The sequence below is a fragment of the Ailuropoda melanoleuca genome, chromosome 17 (assembly GCF_002007445.2).
Source record: "Ailuropoda melanoleuca isolate Jingjing chromosome 17, ASM200744v2, whole genome shotgun sequence".
NCBI lineage: Eukaryota > Metazoa > Chordata > Mammalia > Carnivora > Ursidae > Ailuropoda > Ailuropoda melanoleuca.
Window position 1 is genome coordinate 26806122 of NC_048234.1, and position 14702 is coordinate 26820823.

At 41.3% G+C, this 14702-nt stretch overlaps 1 protein-coding gene across 1 annotated transcript in view; it reads right to left on the minus strand.

Moving 5' to 3' along the window:
• CEMIP2 (cell migration inducing hyaluronidase 2) overlaps positions 1 to 6513 on the minus strand; it is a 105287-nt gene extending 98774 nt beyond the window's left edge. Inside the window, exons 1-2 of the mRNA XM_034647214.1 lie at positions 6343 to 6513; positions 1816 to 1966 (exon numbers count right to left, since the gene is read on the minus strand). The gene's annotated coding sequence lies outside the window, so the exon portion shown is untranslated. The remainder of the gene's footprint in view (positions 1 to 1815; positions 1967 to 6342) is intronic.
• Positions 6514 to 14702: the final 8189 nt, after the last annotated feature.

Sequence of the window (14702 nt, forward strand, 5' to 3'; positions counted from 1 at the left end):
ACGTCATGATGGTTAAGTACTTCTTATCCCCAGCCATCCCCATCCTGCCTGCTTCCTTGCAGCTGGTAGACTGGACACCTGAAGAATCAGATTCAAGATGGAGCCTCATTTTTTAAATAAATAAATTTATTTATTTATTTATTTATTTTAGTAATCTCTACACCCAACATAGGACTCGAACTCACCACCCTGAGATCAAGATCGCATGTTCTTCTGACTGAGCCAGTCAGGCACCCAATCCTCATTCGTTTTTAAATCGTAAGGGTCTAGGGCAGTATTGACGACAAAGGAGTCCACAGAGCCCTTCAGTAGAGGGGAGAAGATCAAACACCATGACCTGAAAAGAACTTGTACACCTCAGCGTTCAGTGTTTTAATGCCCCTCCTTGCTTCCTACGCTCCAGCTCCAAAGCCTTTGCAGGCAGAACCCCCCTTGACTACCAGCCACCCTTCCCCTCTGTTTCCGCCCACCACCACCAGGCTATTAGAAATTAATTCCTACAAACAGTGTTTCATTCTATGAGGGTCTGAACACATCGTTTTGAAATCTCGTTATTCTGTTCATCCTTGTTCCCGGCTATATTTGGTGTTTGGGTGTGGAAATGATTCTCCAGGTGACTAATGCTTCTCCAGGAAGGTGTTGATATGCTGTTTGCCATCCTCACCTTAATTAAAAGTCTTAGAAGAATTTTCCCCCATTGACCGAATGCAATAACATTACGGAATGTTAGTGTGACCTTTCTCCACTGGGGTCCAGCTGAGTGTCTACAAAACCATCTTTTCTTTCTTTATATCCTTGCATCCAGCTAACCTCATTCTCACACTTCATCAGCTTGTCATGAAGACTGTATGTTTCCAGTTAAACTCTCTGGATCCTTGCTTTAAAGTATGATGTAAGCAATTCTGATACAGCTAAAACTCTGACACAGTCTTTTCAGAGAGAGAAGAAATATTTATTTATTTATCAGCCTCCTAGATCTGTTGGGTAAGTAGGAATGAAACCTCTTGTCTTTTTCTCATCTGAAAACACAGTCTTCTACTCTTAAAAAGTGATATTCCATTCTGATTCCTATGCAATATATATAAAATATGCACAAAATCAATTTAAGTTATATACTATCTCTATATAAGTGGTTTTGCTTTGTTGTTGGTGAACCAATATCTAGAATGTCTTTCACAACCAAAGACACTGTCCCTGAGAAGGGAAGTAAGTTGTCTGAGGTCACTCAGCTAGAATAAAGTTGCTCCTGTAACGTATTTTGTATGAAGATTTTCTTTTACCACGTCTAAGGTATATGCAGTATTTTCACCATTATCTTATAGGTTTGCTCTATGAGGATTAGATGATAAATGTAAACTGAAGAAATACACATGAGAAATGTATTATCTTTTTGTCAAATTCACAAATGGATGTGTACTGAGAGATTTTAAGTAACAAATTAGCACAAGAATTGAGAAAGTTGATTATGCATAAACTACATAATTTAAAACAATACCAACATTCTGGGGCACCTGGCCAGCTCAGTGTGTGGAGCATGTGACTCTTGATCTAGGGGTTGTAAGTTCAAGGCCCATGTTGGGCATACCGCCTACTAAAAAATAAAAATTAAAAAAAAAATTTTTTAAATAAGATAAATAATACCGGCATCCCGAAGTCATGCATTATCTCCTGGGTTTTATCCCTTCCTTCCTGTTCCTCCCTTCCAGGCTACCAGCAAAGAAGCATAAGCCCACTGTACCCTGAAAGATTAAGAATCCTGTGTATTCATCAAAGAAGCAGAATTAGAAAGGAGAAGCAAAATTAGGAGCACCTTACCTCATAAATTCATAGCTGTCAAATTCCCGAAAGTATATTGTATAAAAGCTCCCTGCAGGGACACCTCAGTGGCTCAGATGGTCAAGCGTCCAGCTCTGGATCTCAGCTCAAGTCTTGATCTCAAGGTCAGGAGTTCAGACCCCAGATTAAGCTCCATGCAAAAAAAAAAAAAAAAAGCTCTGAATTTCCCATAGTTACAATTAAAAACTAACATACAATAAAAAAAAAATAGATCCCTATAGTCTCAGGGCCATCTGGATGACAAAAGTTCAGGAAACTTGAAGTCACCAATGATTTGAAAGTCTGCAGTGAACAACTTGTTAGAAGTTACTCTCAGTCTACCGCAATTCTACAAATCTCTTCTGCGATATGTCCTCTCTAAAGAAATGAATGTGAGGGGCGCCTGGGTGGCTCAGTCGTTAAGCATCTGCCTTCGGCTCAGGGCCTGATCCCGGCGTTCTGGGATCGAGCCCCGCATCAGGCTCCTCCACTGGGAGCCTGCTTCTTCCTCTCCCACTCCCCCTGCTTGCGTTTGTTCCCTCTCTCACTGGCTGTATCTCTCTCTCTCAAATGAATAAATAAAACCTTAAAAAAATAAAAATAAAATAAAAATAAAGAAATGAACATGAAACTATTTTGAAAGACAATCAAGATTACTTGAGACAAAGGACAAAGACCGTATGATTCCACTTACATGAGGCACCTAGAGTAATCAAATTCACAAAGACAGAAAGTAGAATGGTGGTTGCCAGGGGCTAGAGGAAAGAGGCATTGTTCATCTTTAGTAGATACAGAGTTTCAGTTTGGGAAGATGAAAAAGTTGCAAAGATGATTGGTGGTGGTGGTTGTACAATAGGAATATGTTTAATACCACTGAAACTGACACTTAAAAATGGTAAATTTTATGTTGCCACAGTAAAAAGATTACACCTTGAAATATTATAAACTAACAAAGGTCATCAAATATTTCCCAAGTTTCTGAGAGTACGATGGAGAAATGACAAAAGTAGAAAAATCTGATTTTATGTTCCATTTGGATGTAAGAAATTACTACAACTTTAAATGGAGGCATTGTTTTCAGAAAACTGTTAAAATGCACTACTAAGGTGGGGGGATGCTGGATGGCTCAGTTGGTGGAGGATGTGGCTCTCGATCTTGGGGTCATGAGTTCAAGCCTCACGTTGGGTGTAGAGATTAGTCTAAAAATTAATAAATAAATAAAAATGTACTATAAGTGCTTAAAATTGGAGAGAGGAATTTCAGCCCTTTCCATGATCACATCAACACAGGTTTTCTTGTGTAAATGAGCTGAATACAGCTTAGGAAACTCAGAGCTCAGTTATTTATTCAACAAATATTTATTGTTGGCCAATGTGCCAAACACTGACAGATTCTGGCAGTAAGACAATTCGGTCAATGCACTTCTGTAGGAGTTCCTCTCTCTCATCAAAGGAAATTGACAAGTAAACCAGTAAGCAAATGATAATACGGATTGTGATAAATTCTCTAAAGGACATAAAGAGAATTATGAATGATGAGTGGGACAGAAGACATTGATGGCCCTCAATAACCCATGCTCCCAGTATCCATGCTCTTGTGAGGTCCCCTCCCACACTAGCTCTGGACTTGGCCATGTGACTTGCTTTGGCCAATGCAACAATGGTGGAGTGATGTAAGCAGAAGCTTCAAAAGCATTTGCACAAGTTTTGGGGGTTGAGGTGGGGGAGGGAGTATTTAAGATCACATAGTCAGGGAATACAAAGACAGTGGTAGTTAAGATCTAAAGGATGTTAACTCTGAGAACAAAAATTTGAAAAGAAAAATACATTACAGGGGCCCCTGGGTGGCTCAGTCGTTAAGCCTCTGCCTTCAGCTCAGAGCATGATCTCAGAGTCCTAGGATCGAGCCCCACATCAGGCTCCTCAGTTGGGAGCCTGCTTCTTCCTCCCCACCCCCCTGCTTGTGTTCCCTCTCTCACTGGCTGTCTCTCTCTCTGTCAAATAAATAAATAAAATCTTTAAAAAAAGAGGGAGAGAGAGAAATGTGATCTACATGAGAGGTATATGTATTTATGACTTTGATAAATAATTGTCAGTCTTTCGTAGAGGCTATGCCCGTGTATTTTCCCAAGATCAATCATGAGAATCTCTCTCACCAACAGCATACATCAGCACATATGTAGATAAATAGATATAAATACAGACATAGGTATAGATATGCACCCATCTTTGCCATAGGAAAAAATACCATCCCTTTGGCATGTATTTGTCTAATCACAATCAAGGATGAGGGTCCTTTCACATATACAAGAGTCATCTGTAGCTCCTCTTCTGTGACTTGTCTATTCATACCCTTTGCTCGTTTTTCTACTGGGCTGTTGTCCTTGTCATTGATTTGTAAAAGCTCTATATAGGTTAAGGAAATTACCCCTTTGTTTGTGATTTGAGTTGAACGTATGATTTCCCAGGTAAGCAGACTGATGTAGGGTGGTAAATAGCTAGAAAGTAAACTATACCAAGACAACTGCACTTAAATGAAAAAACATGTTTGTACGCTACAGCTTGAACCAGTGTAAGAAACTAACAAGGGACGTGCTGAGGAAAGAAAACTAGTATCTGCGGGCAAGAACCACACAATGAGGGACAGAGAGAAGCAGCACGTGGGAAGAGGGGGCTGAAGAGAGGGGGCGCTGCTGTCAGAGGAGAGGAAGCCCCCTCTAAGGCCAGACTGTGAACCTGAGAGACTGAATTTCAAACTGCAGGAAATTATTTAAAGCAGTGGGTGATACCACAGGTCAAAGATCAGCCTCTAAGTTCAGTCGGTAAGCTCCTGTTTACCTTCTGAACCGTTCAAGTCTTGTTCCTTTCTCTGCCTCACTGATACAAAAATGGCTACCAATGAGAGACACATAACAAGCAAGTCTCCTAGAGCCACACTGTTGCAGATCAACTCTCAGCAATAGCACCTACTTGCGTGTGCCTTTGGGTGACTTACTTCAGCTCTCTGGGCCTCCGTTTCCTTATCTGTAAAATGGGACTAATCGTAGTACACACCCCTACAGAGTTATTATGACAGTATATGAGTTGATAAATGTGAAGCGTTTAGAAGAGCACCTGGTACATATATGCATTCGGTTAAAGTTATTTAATGTTATTGGGGCACCTGGGTGGCTCAGTCAGTTAAATGTCTGACTGAATTTCAGCTCAAGTCATGATCCCAGGGTTGTGGGATCGAGCCCTGCCTCAGGCTCCATGCTCAATTCAGAGTCTGCTTGTCTCTCTCCCTCTGCTCCTCCCCCACTCATGCTCTCTCTCAAATAAACAAATAAAAATCTTTAAAAAATAAAAATAAATTTATTTAATGTTATTATTTTTTTAAGATTTTATTTATTTGACAGAGAGAGAGAGCACAAGCAAGGGGAGTGGCAGAGGGAGAGGGAGAAGAGACTCCCTGCTGAGCCGGGAGCCCGATGTGGGGCTCAATCCCAGGACCCTGAGATCATGACCTGAACAGAAGGCAGACGCTTAACCGGAAGGCAGATGCTTAACCGACTGAGCCACTGCGGTGCCCCTTAATGTTGTTAATATACACTAATACACACACACACTTAGTGTATTTCAGACAAGTAACACAGTCTCTGAGGTTTTCAACCACTGTTGTGTACAATTTTCCTCATTTCACAGTAGCAAAACTGAGGCTCAGGAAAGTATATAAGACCCACTTTTCTCATCACCTTTGGGTCACCTCCCAATATTAAAGAAAATAGTATCTTTACAAGGAAAGCTTGTAGAAAAAAAAAATCTTACACAGGCAGCCAGAAACTATCTTCAAGTATAGGAAGGGTTATCATGAGGACCAGAAATTAATGTTGTTCTGTTGCTCAGGGGGCAGAAGCGCTACCAATAAGTAGAAAAATCAAGGGATGCAGAATTTGGTTCAACCTTATGAAGAAGTTGCTGTTTATACTTTCCAATGTAGCTCCATTTCCCAGCTCAGTGCTTGGCAACAGCTCTCAGCTCCCAATAAATATTTGTTGAATGAATGAATGAATGAATGAATGAATGAATAGCTTTCCACAATGGCACAGATGGCCTCAGAAGCACTCCATCCTGACATGTGTAAGAAGAGGCTACCGTGAAGCACCTGATGGAGGGCTACGAGAAATGACTGACATACAATTATGCTGAGTCTTCAGGAAGAAGCATCATCTAGAGAATATGCAGTAAGAGAAGTTCTTCCCAGAACCACTAAGGGACTGAATTCTGGCTTTAAAAGTTTCTGTACTATAGGTGAAAGTAACTTCAAAGGGGACTCTCGTCAAATGTTTCTCATTGTTTTTGTGGGACACAGGTGTCCAGAGGCAAGACCACTCTACTGACATTCTAAACGTAAAATCAAGCAAAGGAAAAAAAAGCTGTAAGCGGCACGCCATGGCAAGAGGGCAAAAAAAAAAAGAAGAAGGAACGGATGGTTCAAAAGGGCATGGCAACATATAAAGTATTAACATAAATTAATGATAATTCCTACCATTTGAGGATTTATGATGTGCCAACCACTGTGAGAAACCGAAGTCTCCATGGAAAAATGAGTTATCTTCCAATTTTTGAAGGTACTGGAGCCCGAGAGGACCAAGTTCAAATTCTGACTGGAACATTTAATCACTGACTCTAGGCAAGCTTCCCAAATCCTCTGGTCTTCAATTCTGTCACATGTAAATCAACAAAATTGGAGATAAATAATTCCACAGAGATAGAACACACTAGATGCAAAATGGCTCCCACAGGACCCGATATATTCTGGCACTGCCCCCAGTCGGTAAAATAGAAGGAGCTGCCTATGATAGCTGAAACTGACCGACGGTTCAATGGCTTGCTGCATAAGCTGGGGAGTTCTCCATCTCTGGAGGTGCTTATGCAGAGGCTACCCAGCTACGCGCAAACAGCAACAGTTACATAATGCTTCCGACGCGCCAGGAACTGCTGTGTGTGATTATAGATTTTTATGAATTCTGCTAATCCTCCCAACCCTATGAGGTAGGTACTACTGTTAGCCACATTTTTACAGATGAGGGAACTGAGGAGCCGCTAAGTGGTTTGTGTGACATGATAACCACTAAAAGGTGCCAGAAATGTCAACCCAGAAGTCCTGCTCTTAACCACTCCATTAACTGCCTGTAAGCAATAGTGTAAAGGACATTTCGCTTTTAGTGGTTGCGTGCTGGAGTCCATGAGCTTGACGTCCCTTGCAGCACAGAGATCCCACGGCCCCTAAAGTCTGCCTCGTGTGACCAGCTAAAGGGCTTCGACCACGACAGACAGTAGAGCTCAGTTTCACAGGAGAAGCAGTAGATGGCCGCACGAGGGGTGGCCCCAGGCGCAGAGCGTCCCACGTTCCAAACAGCGCCCCTCGGACAGGGGCTGCTCAGACCCACAGAACACCTGGCAGGTCAAGGCCAGGCAGCGAAGCGAAGGCGTTTCCCGGAGCCAGACCCTAGGTGTCACCAGTGCGACAGCACCGCCGCTCATCCGCCCGTCCTGTGCACTTGGGTTGCCACAGGAAATAACACTGTCAGCAGCGCGGAGCTGGGGCGCTGACGCACGGAGGGCGGAAAGGGCGTGGGTGCGAGAGCCGAGGGTCCGGCTGTTTGTGCCAGCAGCGCCCTGCAGCCCCGAGCCGTGCTCCGCCCGCCGCCGCTCGCTTCCTTGCCCCGCAGCCGCTCAGAGGGGGAGCGGGGAACCCACCGCCCAGAGTTCCAACTTTGGTTTTAAAGGTTATTACCGTGGATTTAGGCTTGGGGTTTGGACTTTGAGGGGAAAGGGGAACAGAGAATGAACGGGTCATAACAGAACTTTTCTTCCTTTGTCCCCCCTGCCTTGAACTGCATTTAAAGTCTCATGCTAGCTCAATCTGCTGGAGAAAATAATAAAGCCGGGCTGACTGACACGTGCGTATTCGTGAAGAGAATGCTTTCACAAGCTCTGTCTTGTTTGACCCTCCTAAGAGACAGGACAAGGGTGATCATCCCCATTATACAGATGAGAACAGTGAGGCTCAAGGAGATGGTAAACTACTCAAAACGGTACTCACTTTGTATCCAAGAGATAAAAACATCCCTGGTTTTTTTAATTAAATACTTCTGTATGATGAGCCCATGTAATCTATAAAGACTCGGCACTATTCAAACTCCTTATTCATCATCTCCCCCCCACCCCCCACCCCTGCTCTCCATTATATTTACTGGTCACAAGAGGAAAAAAGTTACAACCCAGAGAAAGGAAGTAGTCAGTTTTAGATGAAAAGAGAATTAAAATACACACTAAGTGCAATCTATGGTCCTTGATGGGATCCTGATTTGAATGAATCAATGACAGGCACATTTGGGATCAAATGCGAAATTTTGAATATAGACTAGGCATTAGGTAACATTAAGGAATTATTGTTAATCTTGGCAGGGATGATGATTGTATTGTACTTATAAAGAAAACTGTTCTTGTTTTTAGAGCTTCCCCATGACATCTTTAAAATATGTTATCGGGACGCCCTGGTGGCTCAGTAGGTTAAGTGTCTGCCTTCGGCTCAGGTCATGATCCCAGGGTTTTGGGATTGAGTCCCACAAGGGAATCCTTGTTCAGCAGGGAGCCTGCTTCTCTTTCTGCCTGCCACTCCCCCTGTTTGTGCTCTCTCTCTGACAAATCATAAATAAAATCTAAAAAAATAAAATATGTTAGCAAAAAACTAATACATAGATGAAATATGTTAGCAAAAAGTAATAATAAAGCATATGTGACAATATGCTGACAATTGTTAACTCTAGGTTATGGATATACATATAGGTGTTTATTTTACTATTCTATTTTTCTTGAGGTTTAAGTTTTTCATAGTAAGTTAAAAAAAACTGCTGAGAAAAACAGTGACTCATTCTTCCTTTTACAGTTAAGCGTCTTTGTCTTTTTAATTTTTTTTGTATTTTGACATTTTCCTTGACTGCCTTTCAGTGTATAGAAAATTTGATGGGTGGGGCGCCTGGCTGGCTCAGTTGGAGGAGTGAGTGACTCTTGATCTCAAGGTCATAAGTTCGAGCCCCACATCAGGGATAGAGATTACTTAAATAAATAAACTTAAAAAGAAAATTTGGTGTGAAACATAAATGCAGGAAGAGACTTCATCTTACACTTGACTAAAATTTTACAGCTACAATTGTCTTTGATCACACCCTGCAGATTACAAACAGGAGCCTAATACATAGAATGTGAAAAAGTTCCTCTTAAAAGAAAAGAAAATGGTGCCCTGACAGATTTTTTTTTCCCTTTTGCTTTTCATTTTGAAACCATCCAAACTTACAGGAGTTGCAAGAATGGTATAAGGACTCCCGTGGACCCTTCACCCTGATGCATCAATTGTTAACACATTGCCATGTTTGCTCACCACTCTCTCTTTCTATCTACACAGTTGAATGTATTTTTTCTGGACCATTTGAAAATAAATGGCAGTCATTCCCTTTTACCCCTAAATACTTCAGCGTGTATCTCATGGGACCGGGGACTTTTTTACATAACAACACAATTAAATTCAGGAATTTTTAGCATATACAGTCCCTATTCAAACTTTGCCAACTGGCCCAACAATGTCCTTTAAAGTATTTTACCCCAATCCAGAATTCAGGATCAAGCCTTTGATCATGTATTGCGTTTGGCTGGTGCCTCTCTTTAGTTCCTCTTAATCTAGAACAGCCGGCTAGCCTTCCTCTGTCTTTCATGACACGAACAATGAAGAGTATAGTCCACTTGTTGTGTATAATTTCCCTTAATTTAGGCAGAAAACCTATTAACGCTCTTTATAATTCCAAGAATTTTACCAATTCGTCCCCTCTCTTCTTCAAGACCTAGAATTACATTTACAGGAGAAAAGAAAAATTGAACTGTTAAACCTCGAAAGTATATATAAAGAACTTTATTCTCCCAGAGAGGATACAGAGAGGCCTCACTGATGAATGAAATTAGTTAAATAAATTTACAACAATATCAGGTTTAAACTAGGTGAAAAGATTAACTGGTGACTAATAATTTAGCAATAAAACATACTACTAACGGAATCTCTAGTGATCTCTAAAAATTTGGGTTTCTTTTATTTTAATTATAATTATTATTTTTTACTTTAAAAAAGGGGCACCTGGGTGGCTCAGCTGGTTAAGTGTCTGCCTTCAGTTTGGGTCATGATCCCAGGAAACTGGGATCAAGCATCAGGCTCCCTGCTCAGCAGAGAATGTGCTTCTTCCTCCCTCCGCCTCTCCCCCTGCTCGTGCTCTCTCTCTCTCTCTCTCAAGTAAATAAATAAAATCTTTAAATACATACATACACACATACATACATACCAAACAGGGGTGCCCAGCTGGCTCAGTTGGTGGGGCATGTGACTCTTGATCTCAGGGTCATGAGTTCAAGCACCAGGTTGGGCATGAAGGCTACTTTAAAAAACAAAACAAAACAAAAAACAGCAGACAAAAGCCTTAAAAAATTGCATACATCTTTTTTTATCTGGGTCGTGTAAGGTATGTTTATACAAAAATAAGAAAATCAAACTACAGCTTAAGATATCTTCACAATGTGGATTCTGAGATAGAAGGAACCTTAGAGATTATCCAAGCAACTGATATTTTACAGAAAAACAAAACAAAACACCAAAACCCAGACTGTATCCTACAGAAATATTCAGACAAGTGCATATGGGCATTTGTACAAGGATGTTTCCCCAATACTGTTTATAATAATGGGGGGAGGGAGTGATCCCAATACCCATCAATGGGAGGGTTTTTCTTTCATTAGGCAAATTTTTCATAAGTTATTTCTAAAAATTTGGGGGGGAGGGTTGCCTGGCTGGCTCAGTCAGTAGAGGATGTGACACCTGATGTCAGGGTCAATGAGTTCAAGCCCCAAGTTTGGCGTGCAGCCTACTTAAAAAAATAATAAAAATAAATTTTTAAAAATAATTTTTATTATGAGGATTTTAAAAGTTGTTTTTGTCAATATATGAGACTCTCTATAGCCATAAAATAATAACACAAATGTATATTTAATAAAACATGCCCATTATATATGAAATGGCAAAGCAAACTCCAAAATATCATCTTCAGTATAATCCACCCTTTTCTAACTAAATGCATATAGGTGTGTGTGGGAACTGAAAAAAATGAAAATAAACATACCAAAATATCACTAGTGATGGATGGCCTCCAGGCAAGACTAGAATTGATTTCAATTGATTATTTTATCTTTAGTAAAGTGTGAATTTTATATCAATCATTACTTCATTAAACAGGAAAAATAAAGTTACTTTCATTCCAAGAAGAAACAAGTATCTTCTTCTCATTTTCACTTTGACCAGTGAATATTAACCATGTCCCAAAGCACGTGGAACAATGCTATGGAATCATTACTGGGTGGAGACATTATTCTTAATATCCAAGATTAGAATTGCACTAAAGATAACATGGAAGAAAGACATATCAACAGTGTATTTGAAAGTGGCATTATGTCACTGGGATCAGAAAGCAAAAAAAAAAAAGAAAGAAAGAAAAGAAAAGAAAAGAAACCAGAGTATGTCTCACTCATTTGACAATGACATGCTGTGGGAAATTTTTTGGATGGATGGATGGATGGATGGATGGATGGATGGATGGATGGAGAAATGGACTGACGGGTAGGTGAATGGATGGGTGGATGGATAGATGGACAGATGGGTGGATGGACAGATGTGTGGATGGATGAATGGGCAGAAGGATGGACGGACGGTCGGATGGATGGGTGGATGGACAGGTGGATGAAAAGATGGATGGACGAACAGACTTCAATATGTGTGAATGTGCATGGCATACCATTCCATAAAGAACTGGAGGCAGCTGGGAAGAGAGTTGAACAGCTAGGTTGATCTAGGTTTTCATTCTTTAGTATTTATAGTCAACTTTCCCAGTGACTGTACTTTTTTCAGGTTATTACACCCTTCTAAGGAAGAGAAGGGAGAAGTTCAGCCTCTGCTACTCCTCCAATCTCTGCCCTATAAATAGCAACAAGGAGTGGATGAAAGCATGGGGAAGAGTGATAACCACCACTATTTGATGAATTCTTAACCTCTGGAAGAGATTTCTGTGTAATCCAGAAATATGTACACCCAATTCTGGCTCTATTTCCGGAGATTCTTGATGTCCCTGAATCCCACCCATTACTTTCACTGAGACTCACCATGTCCGTGTTAAGAACTCTCAGGTTAAACTGCAGCAAGAGAGGACTGGACCTGGCAATGACAGGCAGAACAGACCATAAAAGCTTTAGAGATCAAGCCCTTGTATTTCTATTTGACATAGGGGATCTTGCTACCTTGAATGGAGCTGCAGCAAACAGGCACTTAAAATTAGAACAGAAAGGGATGGAAGTTAGTATATTTTTCTGGTTAATACTTTAAGTTAAAACAATGCCTTTCAAAACAAATAATTCACCACAGTTCCAAGTGGTGAATTAACGACAAGAGTCCATGATTCCTCACAAAGAAAAAGAAAGACAGACAACTGAGCATGCATTTATTTATTAAACAAATCTATATTGAGTTTCCACTGTATGCCAGGCTTTGTTCCAGGAGCTGGAGACGTACCAAGGAACAAACAAAGCCTGCCACGTGGAACGTGCTTTCTTGTTGAGGTGGGGGAGGAAGACAATAAACAAGTAAACAAGCAATTATATGATATAATGTCACAATGTAATAAGTGCCAGAAAGAAAAATACCGTAGGGGAAAGAGAAAAAGAGCAATGGGAAGGTTTTATGACAGAGGAGAGTTAGGGAAGGCTTGGCTGAGAAAAAGACACTTGAACAGATGCCAGAATGGAGTGAAGGAGCAAGCCATGTAAGCATCTGGGGGAAGAGTTTTCCAGGAAAACAGAACAGGAAATGCAAAAGCCCTGGAGAGGGAATGTGCTCCATGTGTTAGAAACAGCTAGGAGGCCACTGCGGTTGGAGGGAGGTGAATGGGGAGATGGTGGAGCTAAGTCCAGGAGGTAAGCTGGTGTCAAACCACGTAAAGGCTTGGCAGCCACAGGAGAGGCTTTGAATTGTCTTCTAAGAGCTGTGAGAAGCCACCAGAAGGAGGCTTTCAGAAGGGCAGTATCATGATCTGACATATTTTATAATGGGTCATTGGAGCTGCTATGTGGGAAAGAGGCAGAAGGAGGGTGAGAGCAGAGAAGAAACAAGAGAATGCTTATTTTTCCCTTTCCACATGGTATTGGTGATTTTTGGTGGCCCAGGGAAAGAGAACAGAGATATAATAAAAATTATTGGATCAAACTGAATACTTCAGACCAGTTCATTCAACCAGAATGTCACCAACATCCGGCTGATGGGCCCTGGAAATGAGACAGCAGTCTCCCACCTAATGTTAGCTGTGATATTGTGGTTTATAATAATATATATTTGGTCTTTGTCCCAATTTCTTGCACAGAGCTTCTAAAACCCTTGGAATTTCCTTAAGTGATGAGAGCAACAAGAGTGTCTTTGGTTGTATTAATAAGGCATCTTTAAGACTGAACCTAAGGATGGGGACTGGTTACCCAGGGAACCAACCATATGACTAGAGGGTTGGAACTTTCAGCCCCATCCATCCCCCGATCTCTGGGGAAAGGAGAGGGGTTGGAGGTTGAATCAATCTCCAATGGTCAGTAATTTAATCAATCATTCCTATGTAATGAAGCCTCCATGAATACCCAAAAGGACAGGGTTCAGAGACCTTCCAGGTTGGTGAACACATGGAGATTCAGGGAGAGTGGCTTGCTCTAGAGAGAGCACGAAAGCTCCACATCTTCCCTTGCCCCGTACCTTGCCCTCTGCATCTCTGGCCTCTAGCTGCTCCTAAGTTATATTCTGTTTTAATAAACCAGTAATCTAGTAAGTAAAATGTTTCCTTGAGCTGTGTGATCCCCTCTAGCAAATTAATCAAACCTAAGTGGAGGGTCTTGGGAACCTCCAATCTAGCTGGCCAGTCTGACGCCTAGGTGACAAGCTGACTTGTGATTGGTATCTGATGTGGGGAGGTGGTAGGCAGTCTTGTAGGACTGAGCCTTTAACCTGTGGAATATGATACTATTTCCAGGTAGATAGCGTCAGAATTGATTTGAATTGTAGGACACCCTGCTGGTATCTGAAAGTTGCTTGGTGGTGTGTGAGGCTGCCGATGTGGCCCATACCTCCTTGTTAATTGTATCCTAGCATCTAAAGGATTTAGGGATTCGGTCTCCATCATATTTCCATTAATTCACCAGTCTGGCACCTGCAGAATGAATCTGGTAGGACAAACTGAGTAGTAGTCTGATCACAGCTGCCAGGCCAGATGTAGTATCTTAGGTAGAGATTAACATGGCCTCAGGCACATAGACTGTAGACCTGTCAAGAGACATCCCTCGACACAGTGTTTCTGTTGGACACTGGTAACCAGCAACATCAGTTGTAAGCACCGATGATAATCTAGCTTAACTTCTGAGACAAGCCTCAACCCTGGAGGTCTAAACCAATAATACCCCACTCTGAAAAGGTAATCGAGATAACAGTTGAAGTCTCTTTCTTCCTCCAGTCTGGAAGAGTGTCAAGATGTCTTTCCATAAGCCATCAAAGAGAACGAAATATTGCCATTTGCAACAACATGGATAGAACTAGAGGTATTACGCTAAGCGAAATAAGTCAGTCAGAGAAAGACAAATACCATATGATTTCACTCATATGTGGAATTTAAGAAACAAGACAGATGAACATAGGGGAAAGGAAGGAAAAATAAAATAAGATGAAAACTGAGAGGGAGACAAGCCACAAGAGACTCTGAACTCTAGGGAACAAACTGAGGCTTGGAGGAG